The sequence below is a fragment of the Cervus elaphus genome, chromosome X (assembly GCF_910594005.1).
Source record: "Cervus elaphus chromosome X, mCerEla1.1, whole genome shotgun sequence".
NCBI classification, from domain to species: domain Eukaryota; kingdom Metazoa; phylum Chordata; class Mammalia; order Artiodactyla; family Cervidae; genus Cervus; species Cervus elaphus.
In genome coordinates, this window is record NC_057848.1 from 96,131,668 (window position 1) to 96,140,162 (window position 8,495).

Here is an 8,495-nt window from a genome sequence, read left to right on the forward strand (position 1 = left end):
AGAGGACACTCAATACACCTGTGAGCCCCTGGGAGATCTCAGATACCTATCCAAAACTACAAATGAGTGCCATTCTAATAAACAACCCCAAAATCTGGTCTCTGGGGATAATATTTCTCAAGACAGCTCTAAAGAGCCAACACAGCTTGGCAAAAATAATACTTCAAAACAGACAGGAGATAGATCTTCTGATCTCTGAACAAGCAGGGACTTGAGCCATCCTGGCGATGTGAATTTAGAATTGGCTAATACCCCTACTTGTCCTTGTTACACCATACTGATGCTGCTAATGATTGTTCCATGTACTGTCAATTGTCTAACCTGTCTTGTCTCTGCCCAGGTCAAGCTGCAACATGCAGCGCCAGTTCAACAAAGATATAAAACTACAACCAACCACGGAAAATATCAGTCACCCTTAGATGGACACCGCTATAAGGACTCTGAGGCCTGAGACTAGCAAGAGGGGGAGGCCCAATGCCCCTCGCCGTCCAAGTTCAGCAGAAAGTATCCAGAGAAACCTCAATGCCCCTGTTCCCAAAGAATTGGACCTCCCATCTCTTGAGGGGGGAATGTTAGGTAGTTAGAATAGGGAAAAGGAGTTCAAAATGGCGGTGGCTAAAAGACCTGGAAGGGAAAAGCCCACAAAAATAGAACAAAGGAAGGTCCGAGGACTGGAATGAGAACCTCAGGTAAAACAAACAACACTCCTGGCTGGCCCAACTTACATATGACAGGCCCAGGGACAGAGAAACATATAAAAAGAGGAGCCAAAGACCTCTTCTCTCTCTGTCTCTCTCTCTCTCCCCCCCATGTGATGGGGTGATCTTCTCTTCGCGTCTTTGGATCGACGTGCCCTCATGCCTCAAAGATGGATTTTCCTGCTATTATCTAAATAAATAGAGCTGTAACACTGATTTATTTAAGAGCTATAACACGGTCTGTCCTCCAAGAGCTGTGACCCGCCGAGGGGGCTTCAATGTCCGTCACTCTAAATTTTTGTTGTGACGAGACAAAGAACCGAGGAGCATACATTTGCGTGACACATCAATTCATGACTACTGGAAAAACCATGGCTTTGACTAGATGGATCTTTGTTGACAAAGTAATGTCTCTGCTTTTTAACATGCTGTCTATGTTTGTCATAGTTTATCTTCTAAGGAGCAAATGTCTTTTAATTCCATGACTGCAGTCACCATCTACAGTACGTAGACAAACTAGGTACACTTGGGTAAGTCATTTATCCTCTCTGAACTTTAGTTTCCTTTTTGTTAAAATGCAAGTGGTGAATAAGATGCTTTCTAAATCTGAAATTCTACCATTTTGGCTCAAGTCCTATTTAGGTAATTGTCATCTCTATGCATTTATACAATTGATGAAGTAAAAGTCATCTGAATTTCAGTGTTAAATGACAACAATAGCCTTCATAAACTCAGATTGAGGTACTAATTAGAGAATAAAGATTCCCAGCCTCCCAGTAGCTAAGTATTAGTATTGAAAGGTTGCTGCTATGTACCATGAATGACGCCAGGGTTCTTGGCCTCTGGAAGAGAGGACTTCAATCTTGGGCCAATGATAAGGCTTGATCACTCAGGGCTTTTTGTGTAATAAAGTTTTATTAAATTATAAAAGAGTTAAAGAAAACTTCTGACACAGACACCAGAAAGGGGCAGAAAGAGTGTACCCTTGCTAGTTTTTAGCAAAAAGTTATATATCTATTACCAAGCTGTTAATTAGAAAAAAAGAAATATCTCAAAATTGAGAGAGTGACACCAGGCCCCTCACCCACAACATGCATTTTGAGATAGCATTAACACAAGGAAAGTCTTCCTAGGCCATAAAACAGTTGACATGAATCTTAAAGAAAAGCAGACTTCCAAGCAAATACATAGCTTCATTAACATAGCTTAAGAGAACATTTCCATGAGTAAAACATACAGTTTTGTTGGTTCTGAGTCTTAGGCTGAATGACTTGAAGGAAGGCAGATTCTCAGGTAAATACATAGACCATTAACATAGCTTAAGAAAAACATTTCCATAAGCAAAACACAATGGTTAGCTCAAGATTCCAGAAAAGGGGAAAAGTTAAGTTCAGGTGGAACCAGGTATTGTCGTGGCAACACATAATTTTAAAACCGACTTTTAATTTTGTATAAAGAAGGGGAAAAAAAAAGCCTGACACTTGCAGTTTATTTCCTCCTGCTGCTTAAGAGAGAAGGGGAAAACAAATAGTCTGAAGCTTGAAGTCTATTTCTTCAGCTTGGGGACACCTAGCCTTCCTGCCTTTGCCCTCTCAGTATGATTGTGTGTTTGTTTTTATTTTGTCCAAAAAGAAACTACTTTTGTCCCTCAAACTTAAGATCTGATTGAGCCCTGCCAGTTTCTTTGCTTTATTTATCCCTCTAAGTCCATATCCCAGTCCTTTCCTTCACATTTCTAACACTCCCAATTCTAGTGAGAAGACAGGGATATGAATCTCAAAAAGTTTCATACTGTTTTTGAAGGATGAGGGTAGAGAAAGACCAGAAAATAAACAGGGGATAAAAGTGGGTATAAGGAGGTAGAAGATAAGGAAAGAGATAAGAAGTAAAGAAACAAATAGAAAGACAAAGATGGCCACATAAATAGACACAAAGAAACATGTTGATTGAGTCTAAGGCTTAGAACTGGCTAGGTACAAGATGCTGCCTCTGGATTATGGGATATATGGTAAGAAAAAAAAATCATTCTTAAGAATACCAGTGAATTGTGTCATTGTTTCACTTAAAATGAATTCCTTGGTCAGAAGTAAAGTTTCACAGAATCCTTTGATGGCAAACAAAGTGTTAAGTGATCCATAAATCATAATGCTAGCAGAGTCCTAATGACAAAGGCAGGAAATTTTTTATCCAACATAACTGTCTGCTCTACTGATTAAAAAAAGCAAAACAAACAAACAAACAACAACAACAAAAAAAAAAAAAAAACACTGTTCTCAGTGTGGTAGAAGAGCCTCAAGGTAACAAACTTACCACAAGGCAGGTAGATTATTGCCTCAGGCAGTCATAATAGGGCTCAACATTGGCCTCTGCTGTGACGAAGTACTCATCAGTGGCAGAAACTACATCAACCTTAATGAGGGTTAAAACATGTATTTTAGTACAAGTAAAGCCTCAATCCTTGGTGCTACTGTCACATTATACACTAGCTCATATAACAAGCACAAGGGTAGAGAAAGACAGTTAAAAACTCCTGAAGAACAAGACAAATTGTTAACTTTATCAATGAGACCTCCCCTCTGCAGTAGCTTCCCTTTGGGACGTATTCAAATGGAACAAATATTCTCACCGTTGGGCTCAGTCCGAGAGGTCTATCTGCATATATCATACTTTTTTTTTTCAAAACTGCTTCTCACCAGCTCTCCAATCATATGTCTTCTAAGCCTCCCTGCCATCCAGTCAAACCACTGAATGATGCTGATGAAGTGCCACAGTTTTTGTACTTTCTCCATGTCTCTTTCTCATAAAAGTAAACAATGAGACATAATACACAAAATCCTGCTTGCCATGAAAATTTCTCATCCTCTTTGGAAGTTGATACTGTATTGGATATACTATTTGGATATGTTACTATGCCAATAAACTTCCAGCAGTTGCTGATGTATCCTGCAGAATCACCTTTAAATCAAGCTTATGTTTCAATCCTTTGTTAACTCTCCATAAGGAACTCCCCATGAGGCTGTAGGTGTGGAGGAAAATACAACAAGGCAATAAAAGTAGGTACAATGGATTTTTGAGTCACCTGCTCGTGTAGCTAACTTGTGCCTTACTTATGCTATATTTTAATAATAACGGAGTGCCACTAAACACACATAACTTTATGGTTTGATGTATCAAATTACATTCACTTTGTTATAGAAAGCTTGATTCTTGAGGTCATATGAAATCTGTGGTCAGGCACTTAGTTTCTCTAAGAGCCCAGTAGCAATAAGACAACATACCTTCCACACATTTGAAATAACGGAGTAGAATGGGACTTACCATCCCTCACATCTTGCAAGTCTCCCATGGTGATAGTAATCTCTACAACTCAGCAATATGATACTGTTTTGGTTCCTTATTTATTTTGCAGGCAGAGAGTCCCAAGGGCTTTCATGTGACCTTTTGTAACAGAGTAGTCTCATTCTATGAATTGGGTAGGCAATATAGGGAGACTTTTATAACATAAACTTTTATTCTAAAATTTTTATTTGGAATATAGTTCACATATCAAAACATTCACCATTTTAAAATTAGCACTTCATAAAAAAAAATAAATAAAATAAAATTAGCACTTCAGTGGTTTTAGTATAATCAGAATCCTGCAACCATTCCTGCAATTTAGAACATTTTAATTTTTTTCCTATTTGGAACAAGTTTGTTGTTCCATGCCCAGTTCTAACTGTTGCTTCCTTACCCGCATACTGGTTTCTCAAGAGGCAGGTCAGGTGGTCTGGTATTCCCATCTCTTGAAGAATTTTCCACAGTTTATTGTGATCCACACAAAGCCTTCGGCATAGTCAATAAAGCAGAAATGGATGTTTTTCTGGAACTCTCTTGGTTTTTTGATGATCCAGCAGATGTTGGCAATTGGATCTCTGGTTCCTCTGCCTTTCCTAAAACCAGCTTGAACATCTGGAAGTTCACGGTTCATGTAATGCTGAAGCCTGGCTTGGAGAATTTTAAGCATCAATTTACTAGCGTGTGAGATGAGGGCAATTGTGTGGTATATTAATGCATTAATTCTATCTATACATTCCCATTGTGATAGCTCTGATGATAACCTACAGAAGAGAGAGGCATGCTTGTATTCAATTAATTTACCTATTATATCCTGCTTGGATACCAAAGTACATTGGTCAATCTTAATTTTATCTCTGACTCATTAAAAATAAAACTGCATGAAAACGATTGAATGGAACTAATTATAAGATTGAAAAAGCTTAAATTCATGTTTCTTTTACTCTATACTTTTTCTGGTATTTTTTGCTTTGTGGTAAAATAAAACCATAAAACAATAAAACTAATCATAACAGTGAAGCATTTTATGGAGGAAAGAAGATAGATGCATGCATGCATTTTTGGCATCCTTGGTGATTCAAGATTGGAAGTCTTTTTTTTTTTTTTATTGTATTCATATATTACAAATAGAAATCTACATCTCTATTTTCTCCTTTACATAGAGATACAATCAGCTATTTTAAAGTGTGTAATTCAGCTCTTTTTAGTATTAATATATTAATTTAGTTATTTTCAGTATTAATGTATTAACAATACAGTCACAGAAGTGTACAACCAATAACCATTCTCTAATTCCAGAACACTATTATCACCTGAAAGGTAACCCTAGTTTTCCCTCTCATCACATTTTAAGTTTACACTTTTAGTCTTTTCAAAATTGTGACTTTTTAAACTTTGTGCTAAGTATTTAGGAAGCTTTCTCTTCCAGAAAAAAATGCTTAAATCAATAAATTTACTGGCATCTACCAGTATTTTAAGCAAATATCATTGCTTAGCATTGTTGTTCAGTCACTAGGTTGTGTCCGACTCTTTGCAACCCCATGGACTGCAGTAAGGCAGGCTTTCCTGTCCTTCATTATTTCGCTGAATCTGCTCATGTCCATTTAATCGATGTTATCTAACCATCACTTCCTCTGCCACGCCCTTCTCCTTTTGCCTTTAATCTTTCCCAGCATCAGAGTCTTTCCCAAAGAGTCAGCTCTTGCATCTGGTGGCCAAAGTACTGGAGCTTCAGCTTCAATGAATACTGAATGGTTGATTTCCTTCAGGATTGACTGAATATGAATATTCTTCTAATGAATATTCATGGTTGATTTCCTTCAGGATTGATTGGTTTGATCTCCTTGCAGTCCAAGGGACTGTCAAGTGTCTTTTAAGCACCACAATGCAAAAGTATCAATTCTTGGCATTCAGCCTTCTTTATGGCCCAATTATCACATCCATATATAACTGCTGAAAAATCATAGCTTTGACTATATGGACATTTGTTACCAAAGTTGTATCTTTGCTTCTTAATACACTGTCTAGGTTTGTCATAGCTTTCCTTCCAAGGAACAAGGGTCATTTATTTTCATGACTACAGTCATCAGCCACATTGATTTTGGAGCCCAAGAAAGTAGAATATTTCACTGCTTCCACTCTTTCTCCTCTATTTGCCATGATGTGATGGGACTGGAGGCTATAATCTTCATTTTTTTGAGTGTTAAGCTAGCATTTTCACTCTAATCTTTCATCCTCATCAAAAGGCTCTTTAGTTCTCCTTCATTTTCTACCATTAGAGTGGTATCACCTGCGTATCTAAGGTTGTTGATATTTCTCCTGGCAAACTTGATTTCAGTAGCTTGTGAATTATCCAGGCTGGCATTTCGCATGATGTACTCTGCATAGAAGTTAAACAAGCAAAGTGACAGTATATAGTCTTGCTGTACTCCTTTCTCAATTTTGAATCAATCAGTTGTTCCATGTCTGGTTCTAACTGATGCTTCTTGACTGGCATACAGCTTTCTTGGGAGACAGGTAAGGTGATCTGGTATTCCCACTTCTTTAAGAATTTTCCACAGTTTGTTGTGATACACAGAGTCAAAGACATTACTGTAGTCAATGAAGCAAAAGTAGATGTCTTTCTGGGATTCCCTTGCCTTCTCTATGATTCAGTGAGTGTTGGCAATTTGATATCTGGTTCCTTTGCCTTTTCTAAACCCAGCTTGTACATCTGGAAGTTCTCAGTTCACATATTTCTGAATTCTACCTACCTTAAAGGATTTTGAGCACATACTTACTAACATGTGAAGTGAGCACAACTGTATGGTAGTTTGAACATTCTTTGGCATTGCCCTTCTTTGGGATTGGAATGAAAACTGAACTTTTTCAATCTTGTGGCCATTGGTAAGTTTTCCAAATCTGCTTATATATTGAGTGCAGCACATTAACAACATCATCTTTTAGCATTTTAAAAAGCTCAGTTAAAATTCTGTCATTTCCACTAGCTTTGTAGTAATGCTTTCTAAGGCCCACATGACTTCACACCCCAGGATATCTTGCTCTAGATGAATGACAACACCATTGTAGCTATCCAGATCATTAAGAACTTTATTGTAGAGTTCTCCTGTGTATTCTTGCCCCCTTTCTTAATCTCTTCTGCTTCTCTTAAGTCCATACTGTTTTGGTCCTTTATTGTTAGTACTTGCTTAAGTACTTGCATTAGTACTATTGCCTAGCATTAGTACCTGCTTAAGATACTCTGACACTATGAGCAATGAAGGAACATCTATCTAATACAGATTATTAAAAAAAAAAAAAATGAATGAGAGCACCTGTTACTTTCAAAATGCACATTTATGATTGCAAGGAAGTATGATGCTCCTTGGAAGAAAAGCTATGACAAACCTAGACACCATATTAAAAAGCAGAGACATTACTTTGCCAACCAAGGTCTGTGTAGTCCAAGCTATGATTTTTCCAGTAGTCATATATGGATGTGAGAGTTGGACCATAAAGAAAGCTGAGCCTTGACGAATTGATGCTTTTGAACTGTGGTGTTTATGAAGACTCTTGAGAGTCCATTGGATTACAAAGAGATCAAACCAGTCAACCCTAAAAGAAATCAGTCCTCAATATTCATTGGAAGCCTGGCGTGCTGCAGTCCATGAGGTCTCAAAGAGTCAGACACGATTGAGTGACTGAACAACAACAAAAAAGACAAGTGACAGGAGAAATCATAACAGCTGTTTGGTCCATATTCTCCAAAACTGACATTGCTTAAGCCATAGAACTGAAAATGGTGCAGTAGAAGGACATGCACTCATCTCCTCCAGAGAGCACACCAACCCATTACAACTAGCTCTTGACCAACCATTGGCAGGAGGATGTTGGAACCCAACAACAACAACAACAAAAGATACCCCACGTTCAAAGACAAAGAAGAAGTGGCAGTGAGATGGTAGGCGGGGTGCAATCACAATAAAATCAAATCCCGTACCCCCTAGGTGGATAACACATAAACTGGAGAAAAATAATACCAAAGAAATTCACCTACTGTTGTGAAAGTTCCGAGCCCCACATCAGGCTTCCCAGGCTGGAGATCCGACAATGAGACAGGGAATCCCCAGGGAATATGACCTTGAAGGCCAGTGGGATTTGATTATAGCACTTCCACAGGACTGTGACAAACAGAGATCCCAGTATTGGAGGGAACAAGCAAAATCGTGCACACACCTAGATGCAAAGGAAAAGAGCAATGACCTCACAGGAGACTGAATCTAAAATACTTGCTATTGTTGGAGGGACTCCTGCGGAGGCTTGAATCAGCAGGGACTCAACACAGGGATGGGGAAACTGGCAGTAGCAGTTCTGGAATGCCAAAATATACCCCATGGCATAGGCTCTCTTGGACGTCACTATTAAGCATACCACAGACTCTTAGACCCCAGGACTGTGTTGTCTTAGCCCAAAGAACTAACA